An 11,168-nucleotide genomic window follows, 5' to 3' on the forward strand; every position below is an offset into this window, starting at 1 on the left:
TCTGGTCCAGTGAAGAAGTAATTTATCAACAGATGCAAATGAGACCATAGAAAGTCAGATGTATTTAACCAATAGTTGAATAGTATACTTCAAAGATGGCAGGAGCTGGCAAACCTGAGAAATGGCAGCAGTGAAGGACCTTGGGTTGGTCATTGTGCATGAGGTTTATGAATATTCATGAGGGTGGTAGCGTAGTCACAGGGTGCCATGATAATCAAGCCAGTATCTCCTGAGGATGCAGACCTTCCACAGGGAACATGATACCATGGTAACCAGCCAGGGTCTCCTGAGGATGCAGACCTTCCACAAGGTGCATGATACCACGGTACCCAGCCAGGATTTCCTGAGGATGCAGACCTTCCACAGGGTACATGATACCACGGTACCCAGCCAGGATCTCCTGAGGATGCAGACCTTCTACAGGGTGCATGATACCACGGTACCCAGCCAGGATCTCCTGAGGATGCAGACCTTCTACAGGGTGCATGATACCACGGTACCCAGCCAGGATCTCCTGAGGATGCAAACCTTCTACAGGGTGCATGATACCACGGTACCCAGCCAGGATCTCCTGAGGATGCAGACCTTCTACAGGGTGCATGATACCACGGTACCCAGCCAGGATCTCCTGAGGATGCAGACCTTCTACAGGGTGCATGATACCACGGTACCCAGCCAGGATCTCCTGAGGATGCAGACCTTCTACAGGGTGCATGATACCACGGTACCCAGCCAGGATCTCCTGAGGATGCAGACCTTCTACAGGGTGCATGATACCACGGTACCCAGCCAGGATCTCCTGAGGATGCAGACCTTCCACAGGGTGCATGACTAGGATGACCCCCCCGCCCCGGGTTTGAGGTTTTGACACAGTAGAAAGAAAAGCACTTAACTCTAACAGGGTATTTAAAGACAGCTGCTGTTTCCTTGGTGTGTTGGTTAGCTTCTTTGATGCTATGACAGAACACTGGCTAAACCAACAAGGGAAGGAAAGAATTTAACTTGGCTTACCCTTCCACATCACAATCCATCATTTAGGGAAGCCAGGGCAGGAGCTCCAGGCAGGAACTGAGACAGAATCTCAGAGACTCACTGCTTAGAGCCTTGTTTCCCATCCCTGGCTCAGCTTGCTTTCTTATATAAACCAGCACCACCTGCCCAGAGACGGCCCTCCCACATCGATCATGAATCAATAAAATGTTCCAGAGACATAATCACTGTCAGGGTCCGATGCTAGCCAGACCCTAACATAAACTATCTCTCCCTGGACCGGCGTGGAGGTGCGGGAATAAAGACACAACTCACATGGCTCTATCGGGAGGGAGATTTTTAGTGGTCCCTCATGAAGTCCTGAGTTCACATCCTGAAGAATTTTTCTCATTTATTCTTCAAACAATCTTTATACCAAAACTTAACTTAGGGGAAATACATTAGCATTCTGTCTCCTAGGTAACCATGTTGTGGGAGTAACTTCCGCTGCCTCAACCAATAATCACTGAAGCAGGAGCCCACAGTGCAGCGGGGAGCGACTTCCGCTCCGTCAGCCAATAGCTGCTGAAATACCAGCCCACTGGGGCGTGGTATATTTCTCTCTTAAAAAGAGAAGCAGTTCCGGATAAGGCCCTCTTGGTTCCGGCTCTTGGTTCCGGTGCTCGGTCTCAGCTGCTGCTCCCGGCTCCTGCTCCAGCGACTAGGCTCCCTTCCTGACGGTTTATGGTGTATGTAAGTTTTACCCCCCGCCAAATAAATAACCCCTTAAAACATAACTGGTGTGGAATTGATTCGTTAATAATTGGCGCCCAGCGTTTGGTTTAAGAACCGCCCCACCCCCCCCACCCCCAGCTCGGCCTCCCAGGATACACAGGTCCGGACAGTCTCTGCCGGCTTACTTTGCCCTGTTCGGCACGGATTTTTAAATTTCTCCTTGCAACGTGAGTCAAAGAGCTCACAGCGCAAGCTCCCTTTGAAGTTCCAGCAAGCTGTTTGAAACCCATAACTGATTAGGAGTGCTGAAAGCAGCTTGACCCTTAATCCCAGCACAGGGACACGGGGCCCAAAGCACTAGGCCTCTTTAGCAACAGCGCAGTGGCTGTGTCACGACCCTCTGCATCCGGTTGAACAGAGCAGCAGGGCCTTGTTTATTGCCTTGTTTATTGGCCACTAGAAGCTCTCTGACCTTTTGTGATCTGTGGATTTAACCTCTGGATTTGAGTGTATATATTCTAGAGTTTACTTCCTCAATCAATACCACTGCCACGTGGATTCAGGTGCGCCCCACCTCCTACTGGCAGGCAACGGTCATTACAGGTAAGATTTTTCTTTTCGGTTGAAAATAAATACATACATACATACATACAAGTACAATTTCCTTTGATTGAAAATGTCGGAAAATATTACTATCCAAAAGTTCAATGGTTTTTTCAGTTGCGCTATGGAGGATATTCTGAAGGATGTCTCAGATATTCCTCTTACTTTGTTATTCCTGGGATCTGTTGCTTTTCTGGTGTTTGGCTATTTTATAAGAAAGATACAGTCCTTACAGACTGAATCTACAATGCTGAGGGCAGAGATTAAAACTTTAAGAACAATTTAGACTGATACCAACCTCCTCAAAAAAGAGTTTGGAGATTTCAAGGAGGAAACTAGATCAGAGTTTGGAGTTTTCAAGCAGGAGACTAGATCAGAGTTTGGAGTTCTCAAGGAGGAGAATAGATCTTTGTTTGATATGACTCGGTCAACTGGCCAAAATATCAAGAAGGTACAGTCTGATATTGCTTCTTTAGAAGGGAGCGTCACTGCCCTGGAGGAGGGGACAACCAAAATGACGCATAACCTCCAGTCCATGACTGTAAGTGCTGAAACATTAGCTGAGAGGATTATAACCATTGAATGTGAAAATCGGACTTTATCAAAAGGGTATGATAGATTAATTGACAGGATTTCCATACAAGAAGGCACAGTACATGCCATGAGGATTATGTCCAAGGAGGATATCGTGTCTCTGACGGACAAGCTCCATGCCTTAGAATCGTTAATGAAGGCTTTGGAGCATAATACTGGACAGGAGATTCAGGACTTACAGAAGGCAATGGTGAGCAGATTTAATAAGATTGAGGAAATCATAGACTCTGATGAACAGGAGCAAAAGGTAGAAAGGCAACCTTCACCTCAAAAAACTCTCAGTCTACATAGAGTTATACCTGCCTTTCCAGTAATAACATCAGAAAAGATAACTGGCTCCAAAAACCCTAAGGTCGTTAAAGAACATACATGGGAGCCTATACGTATGAATGATCTGAAAGAATTTAAACAAGCAATTGTGAATTATGGACTACATTCATCCTTTGTTAGGGAGATGTTAAAATCCTGGGCTCTGAGCAACAGGGCCACCCCTAAAGATTGGAACCAGCTCACATCAGCTGTCCTTGAGAACGGACCTTTATGGCATTTCAAATGCCTATTCAAACAAGAGGCCAGACTTTTACAACAACAAGAATCAGCGAAAGGAATTGAGGTTTCTCTAGATCAAATTCTAGGGGAAGGACCTTACTCTGATCCTCAGGAACAAGCTCTTTATGATGAAAACATTTTATCCATATGTGCTACAGCAGCTCTAAGGGCCTGGGACAGGGTTCAAGACTCAGGTCAGAGAGTAGAATCGTATGTCAGGGTCAAACAGGGTCAGAGAGAACCCTTTAGTGATTTTTTGCAACGACTAACTAAGGCTGTACAAACAGGGATACCTGATCCAGAAGCAAGAAATATAGTAATTGAGTCTTTGGCTTATGAGAATGCCAATGTAGAATGCAAAAGGATCCTGGGGCCTTTAAAGCTCAGATCAGCGCCTTTGGACGAATGGATTTTACATACAATGAATGTTGATACATTTGATTATGGCAATGAAACATGGGTACAAGAAGCAATTTCCAAAGGTAAAAGGAGACATCAGATTACAAAATGCTTTCATTGTGGCAAAATGGGACACATGAAAAGGGACTGCAGACAATGGAAGTCCAGGAATAATGCCTCTTCTAGGAATAACAGGAATAGGAGGACTCAGCCTTCAGGTTTATGTAGGAGATGTGGAAAGGGCAGGCATTGGACGAATGAGTGTAGGTCAGCAAGAGATAAACAGGGCAACCCGTTGCCATCGGGAAACTCAATAGGGGGCCTCTCGAAGGCCCCCATGGCAAATGTGGTCCAGTCATTTCCGATCACTGCAGAGAACATGCCTCTTCAGGGAAATTAGAATGCCCCATGCCTGCTGTTAAAAGCAATAACGGCCTGAAGGATGAGTTAAATGTGGTGAATGAATCAAGAAATCTAAGAGGACAAAGTAAACGAATATTCTGGCAGACTTCTATAAATGAACAAAGGCCACAGCTAAGAGTGTGTGTAAATGGCAAACTTATTACTGGCTTACTGGACACAGGTGCGGATGTAAGTATCATTACACCAGAGTCTTGGCATCCGCATTGGCCTCTTCAGGAGGTAGATATTCAGTTCTTAGGAATTGGAACCCTATCTCGAGTAAGACAAAGCACGAGATGGGTCAATTGTATAGGTCCAGATGGACAAATAGGAAAACTAAGGCCATATGTAGCAAATATTGCAGTGAATTTGTGGGGCCGTGACCTATTGCAGCAATGGAATACCCAAATTAACATTCCTGCTGCTTCCAGAGCCCATATTTCTGAGGACAATATTACAAGATATTACAGATGGCGGAAACCAGCCATTAGAGCTATACAAGAACACAACACAATTGATGGCTCTTCAGAGGTACCAACAGCCATGCCTCTACAATGGTTGACTGAGAAACCAATATGGACTAAACAGTGGCCTTTAGCTGAGGAAAAGTTACAGGCTTTAGAACAGCTGGTACAAGAGCAATTAGATGCTGGACATATAGAAGAATCTACCAGCCCTTGGAACTCTCCTGTGTTTGTTGTTAAGAAAAAATCTGGTAAATGGAGAATGGTGACAGATCTTAGAGCTATCAACAAGGTTATTCAACCTATGGGCCCTCTGCAATCTGGAATTCCTCTGCCCTCCCTGTTACCAAAGGGATGGCCTCTTATAGTTATTGATCTGAAAGATTGTTTCTTCACTATACCATTACAAGAAAAAGATAGAGAAAAGTTTGCCTTCACAGTGCCTACCTATAATAACTCTCAGCCTGCAAGGAGGTACCAGTGGACCGTCCTCCCACAGGGAATGTTGAACTCTCCCACCCTGTGCCAATATTTTGTAAGCCAACCATTGAAAATTATACGCAAACAATTTCCTAAGTCCATAATATACCACTATATGGATGATATCCTGATATCTGATCAAAACAAAGATACCTTAGAAAGGCTGTTTGAAGAAGTAAAACTAGTATTACCTAAATGGGGAATGCAAATTGCTCCTGAAAAAATTCAGAGAGGAGATTCTGTTAATTATTTAGGTTATAAAATAGGCTTACAAAGAATTAAGACTCAAAAGGCACAAATCAGGAGAGACCGGTTACGAACGCTTAACGACTTTCAAAGATTATTAGGAGACATTTCCAGTCTACGACCAGCTGTTGGGATAACACCTGATCTAATAATTCATTTAAACAAAACCTTAGATGGTGACAAAGATTTGAATAGTCCCAGAGAGTTAACAGCTGAAGCAGAAAAGGAACTGATGATGGTTGAGGAAAAATTACAGGAGGCACATGTAGATAGGGTGGATCCAAATTTTAGTTGCGTTCTAGTTATATTGCCTTCCAGAATTTCTCCTACAGGAATTTTAATGCAGAGGGAAGATACTATTTTAGAATGGATATTTTTACCACACAAACCAAGTAAAAAATTAAAAACTTATGTGGAAAAAGTCTCTGAATTGATTATAAAAGGAAAATTGAGACTTCGTCAATTAGCAGGTATAGACCCATCAGAAATTATAGTGCCTTTCACTGCTGATGAGATAAAAAAGTTGTGGGAAGACAATGAACCATGGCAAAGAGCTTGTGCTAATTTTTTGGGAGAAATCAATAACAATTACCCAAAAAGCAAGAGACTTAACTTTATAAAGAGAACTTCTTGGATCCTCCCTCGAATTGTCCGTGATGCTCCAATAACCGGAGCCCATACATTTTATACCAATGCTAATAAATCAGGGAAAGCAGGTTACAAATCAGAAGAATTGAGTAAAGTGGAACAAAGTTCTTATGATTCTGTCCAGAAAGCAGAATTATATGCCATCCTTATGGTGCTTAGGGATTTTAAAGAACCTCTTAATATAATTACTGACTCACAATATGCAGAAAGAGTTATTTTGCATATTGAAACTGCTGAATTTATACCTGATGATACAGAACTGACCTCATTGTTTATCCAGGTACAAGACATGATCAGAAACAGGCTCTGCCCTATGTATATAACGCATATCCGATCCCATACAGGTCTGCCAGGTCCTCTAGCACAAGGTAATGCAGATATTGATCAATTATTGATTGGTAGTGTGCTGGAGGCATCTGAATTTCATAAAAAACATCATGTCAATAGCAAAGGCTTGAAAAAAGAGTTTTCTATTACATGGCAACAAGCTAAGGAGATTGTAAAGAAATGCCCTACTTGCTCTTTTTATAACCAAACACCATTGCCTGCAGGGACTAATCCAAAGGGTATTAAAAGGAATGAAATTTGGCAGATGGATGTGTTTCACTTTCCAGAATTTGGCAAGTTAAAATATGTACATCACACCATTGACACTTATTCAGGCTTTCAGTGGGCAACCGCTTTAAGCTCAGAAAAAGCTGACTCAGTAATCACACATTTATTAGAAGTTATGGCCATTATGGGTATACCTTCACAAATAAAAACAGATAATGGTCCAGCTTATGTATCTAGGAAAATGAAACGATTTTTTGCTTATTATAATATTAAGCATGTTACAGGTATACCATACAATCCTACAGGTCAAGCAGTTATAGAAAGATCAAATCGTACTATAAAGGATATGCTAAACAAACAGAAAGGGATGAAAGATACCCCCAGAAATAGATTGCATAATGCTTTATTAACCTTGAATTTTCTTAATGCTAATGAGAAAGGAACAACAGCAGCAGAGAGGCATTGGATAATGGAAAAAACTTCTGAACTAAACCAACCTGTTTATTTCAAAGACGTGCTGACCTCTCAATGGAGGCCAGGAGATGTGCTACGTTGGGGAAGGGGTTTTGCTCTTGTTTCCACAGGAGAAGAAAAATTGTGGATACCATCAAAATTAATAAAGGTTCGATTTGAAGAGGAGAAACCTCTTGGAAAGGAGAAATGACAGCTCATCCACAATGATGATATTCATACAGTTGGTAAGAAAAACATATAGAATGGGGGCAGGGTTCTGTTCTTATCTCCACAGGAAAACACTGATTTTTGAAAAGTTCAAGGGACCCTGGATATCTGAATACTGACAGATGGAAAATAATGGCACAATAAGGACTATCAAGAAGACTGAATAGGTTCTGTAAGTAAAATATACTAAATCATATTTCTAAATTTATAGAGCTGGTTTTAGAGTTGGACTCTGGCTCAGTCCCTCTCTAATTCCAAGCCTGTTGTTAAAAGAAAAACCCAGAATTTCTGGAGTTTCTGTCTCATGTCAAGAGCCATGATATGGGACAGAAAGAAATATGAGTTTAGAAAACATTTTTACTTTTCTTCATATCTATCATACCTTTCAGTGAATATATCTATCATGTCTTTCATTGAATATATGTATGTCTGTATATGTCTATATGATTAATATACGATTATATATTATTATAATCATATAATATATGATATTAATATATGATTAATATATATGATTAATGTTTAATTTTTCCACAATGAACAATAAGTTTTTCCTGCAGTGACATTTGAAGTTTCCAGGAAGAAGATGGGGCCCCATAACAACAACTCCACCTGGTTGATATGACATCATGATACTGATAGCGCTACTACAAGACCTGTTTTGAGTACCAGCTGCACAAGACGATGCCAACGTGGTTAGCTGAAATGATGCACATCTTGTACAACATTCTGGCCAGACCTCCACAAAATACTCAGAGACTATTTGCAATTTTAAAAGACATTGATCTTGAAATTTAACCATCATTTTACTTTCACAGGATCCCCCAGAAAGAACGTCGCCCCCATGACAGCTGGAAGTAATTCTAGAGAACGACGTCCCCTCTCCCAGTAAAGTTTGTCCTTGGGTTTAGGGACATCATTTAGGGGTTGGTTATAATTAGTATAGGGTTGAGGGTTGGGGGAGGAATTTTATAAGCGCAGGAATCAAAAAAAAAAAAAAAAGAGGGATAATTGGATTATGGGATAATAGCTTTGTACTTGTGAGTTATTGTTTTTAGACAAATATATTGGTATTGATTCTTATATATTGATACAAACTTAAATTATGTTGACTATTTTAGGCATGCATGCTTCTACCTCTGTTTAAAACATTTTTATGTATTGACATATATATATTGTATTGATATATGTATATTTTACCATATTGCATTGTACACTTCTACCTCTGATTAAGATACTTATATATTGTTTATGTATTGATATATATATTTACCATATTGCAATGTATACTTGCACATTGTTTATACTTGGAGGTTATATTGTCCCCATTTATTGCACAGTTGTTTACTATTTCAGTCTTTAAGTTAGATAGATATTGAGAATAATATAGATCAATAGTCATCTAAGTTTGTCATTTATAATTAGACTAATCAGGTTCTTTAGATACATAGACATTATATTCAGTATAGATAGATAATCTTCAACCTCTTCAAAGAGCTGTAGAAAATGGCCTTTAATCTAACTCAGAGTTCTGTGGTAGGGAGACACAATCGCTCCTGGCAACACTGATCTATTCCCGAGAGAATGTTGAGCACCAAAGACACTCCACCTGGAGCCTTTCTTCTTGGTAGAACTGGCCTTTGGGTAAAGAAATGCCCATACCTCAACTACTGACAGAGTTGCAGAGTATCCGTAAATGGATAAAACAGGACTGTCATATCCTGCCAAGACAGGATAAGATAGTTTTGAAAAGTTCCTTGCCTTTGAAAATGGTATGTCAGTTACGTTAGGCCTTAGCCAAAGTTGGTTGCTTCAACGCTGCAAACGTGATTTTGGGTGATTGCCCAGGTAGCCAGTTGTCTCTGTGATTTGTTACATGTTCTGGAAGTTTGATTGCACTTCCTAATTACTTAGGTAACATTATTTCCCTTCTCAGATCTTTGATGGGATTGAAGATTATATAAACGTAGTTACTTTCCTTTTATGACGTGGCCAAGTTATTTCTTATACAAGACTTAAGCTAGTTAGAATAGGATATTTGTATTTATTGTATATAATTGTGTAGGTTTGTACTTACTGTATATAATTTCGTAGTAGGCTTAGAACTCTCTTACTTAAACAAAAGGGGGAGGTGTTGTGGGAGTAACTTCCGCTGCCTCAACCAATAATCACTGAAGCAGGAGCCCACAGTGCAGCGGGGAGCGACTTCCGCTCCGTCAGCCAATAGCTGCTGAAATACCAGCCCACTGGGGCGTGGTATATTTCTCTCTTAAAAAGAGAAGCAGTTCCGGATAAGGCCCTCTTGGTTCCGGCTCTTGGTTCCGGTGCTCGGTCTCAGCTGCTGCTCCCGGCTCCTGCTCCAGCGACTAGGCTCCCTTCCTGACGGTTTATGGTGTATGTAAGTTTTACCCCCCGCCAAATAAATAACCCCTTAAAACATAACTGGTGTGGGATTGATTCGTTAATATAACCAGGTGAATGGCTTTCAGTAACATCCACAACGACCTGTCTGCTGGGTATGCTAGCTGTCATGTAGATTTGAATTAGCATTTCTATCAGGTATCCTCCAAATTGCAAAGAAGGAGCAACAACATCCTGACCTTTTGGTATGTTGGGATGGCCTATCTGGTAGGCTACGTGACCATCCTCAGGTAGGGCCTATGGCCTCAGAGCCTGGTTGCCACACCATGTAGAAATATGGGCCTACAACTCACAGACCCGTCCAATGGAGGTAGTTCCTTACTTGACTTTCCTCCTGTTAATATGACTCTAGTTTGTGACCAGTTGCAAAAACTAGCCAGGAGACTTGGCTACCCCATGTCTAGCTCCTTGCCTCAACTATCTCATCGTAGGCGATGTGCCGCTGCCTTGAACATGGAGCATATGACACATCCATTCTTTTTACATCATCTAATAGAGCCAAGGGTACTGGGAGAAGCGCCAATTGCCAGCTACTCCTGAAGCCACTATCATAATGTAGTTAAACATTTGAAAAAAAAGTTTTTTAAAAAAATAGTTTCCTTAGTTTCCTTACTCATATTTTATATATGAGTGTGCTGCATGTCAAAGAGGGGATCATATTATATGAGGGTTGTGAGCCACCATGTGGGTGCTGGGAATTGAACTTGGAAGAGCAGCCAGAGCTCTTAACCGCTGAGCCATCTCTCCACCTGTTCTCCTGTTAACTAACATTGTCTTGTCTTCTTAACACCTGCCCACAGGCACTTCAGACTATGAACGCAGGGTATGTGACACGGGGCTGCAGAGCTGGTTCAGTGGATAAGAACGTTCAATCAACTCCAGTTGATGAGATCGGTGCTGGCAAGAGGAAGGTGCCAGCATAAAGGGGTTCATGACCCCCAGGTCCATCTTTGGGGCACTGACATTAGCTTTGGTTTACTAGAGGGGGAGTGGAGCAGGGCAAGGGAGCTGCATAATGAAATAATCTTGGTCCCACTGTGGTCTGGTTGTTCGTTGTTTCGGTTCCGGTCCTTCAAGGGGATGTTTAAGAAGCCCTGGCTGCTGCAGGGGACAAGCTGGTTACCTGGAAGTGACTGCTCCTTCTTAGGAAATGGGGCCTCTGTCCACCAAGCTCTGCTATTTTTTACGTCTTGGGAGCCCGCCCCACTCTCGGGAGCTTCTCTGCTGTTTCCTTAACATCCCTTAATAAACTGTTCTTACTGTCCTGCTGCTGTGATGAAATACCATCAACACAAGCAACTTGGGGAGGAAAGGGTTTTTTCCCTCAGTTTCATAGAACATCATCGAAAGCCGTCAGGACAGGAACTCATGCTGCTTACTGGCTTGTTCCTTGTGGCTCTTTTAGCCTGCTTTATTACAGAA

The 11,168-nt window shown here is 41.9% G+C and overlaps 1 long non-coding RNA gene across 1 annotated transcript; it reads left to right on the plus strand.

The window, feature by feature from the left end:
* Positions 1 to 1,289: 1,289 nt before the first annotated feature.
* On the plus strand, positions 1,290 to 9,767 carry LOC148119174 (uncharacterized). Its single transcript, XR_015735492.1, has 2 exons — positions 1,290 to 1,722; positions 7,898 to 9,767. It is a non-coding gene; the product is annotated as an uncharacterized LOC148119174 (long non-coding RNA).
* Positions 9,768 to 11,168: the final 1,401 nt, after the last annotated feature.

This window comes from Myodes glareolus, chromosome 18 (genome assembly GCF_982192425.1).
Source record: "Myodes glareolus chromosome 18, mMyoGla1.1, whole genome shotgun sequence".
In the NCBI taxonomy this organism is placed as follows: domain Eukaryota; kingdom Metazoa; phylum Chordata; class Mammalia; order Rodentia; family Cricetidae; genus Myodes; species Myodes glareolus.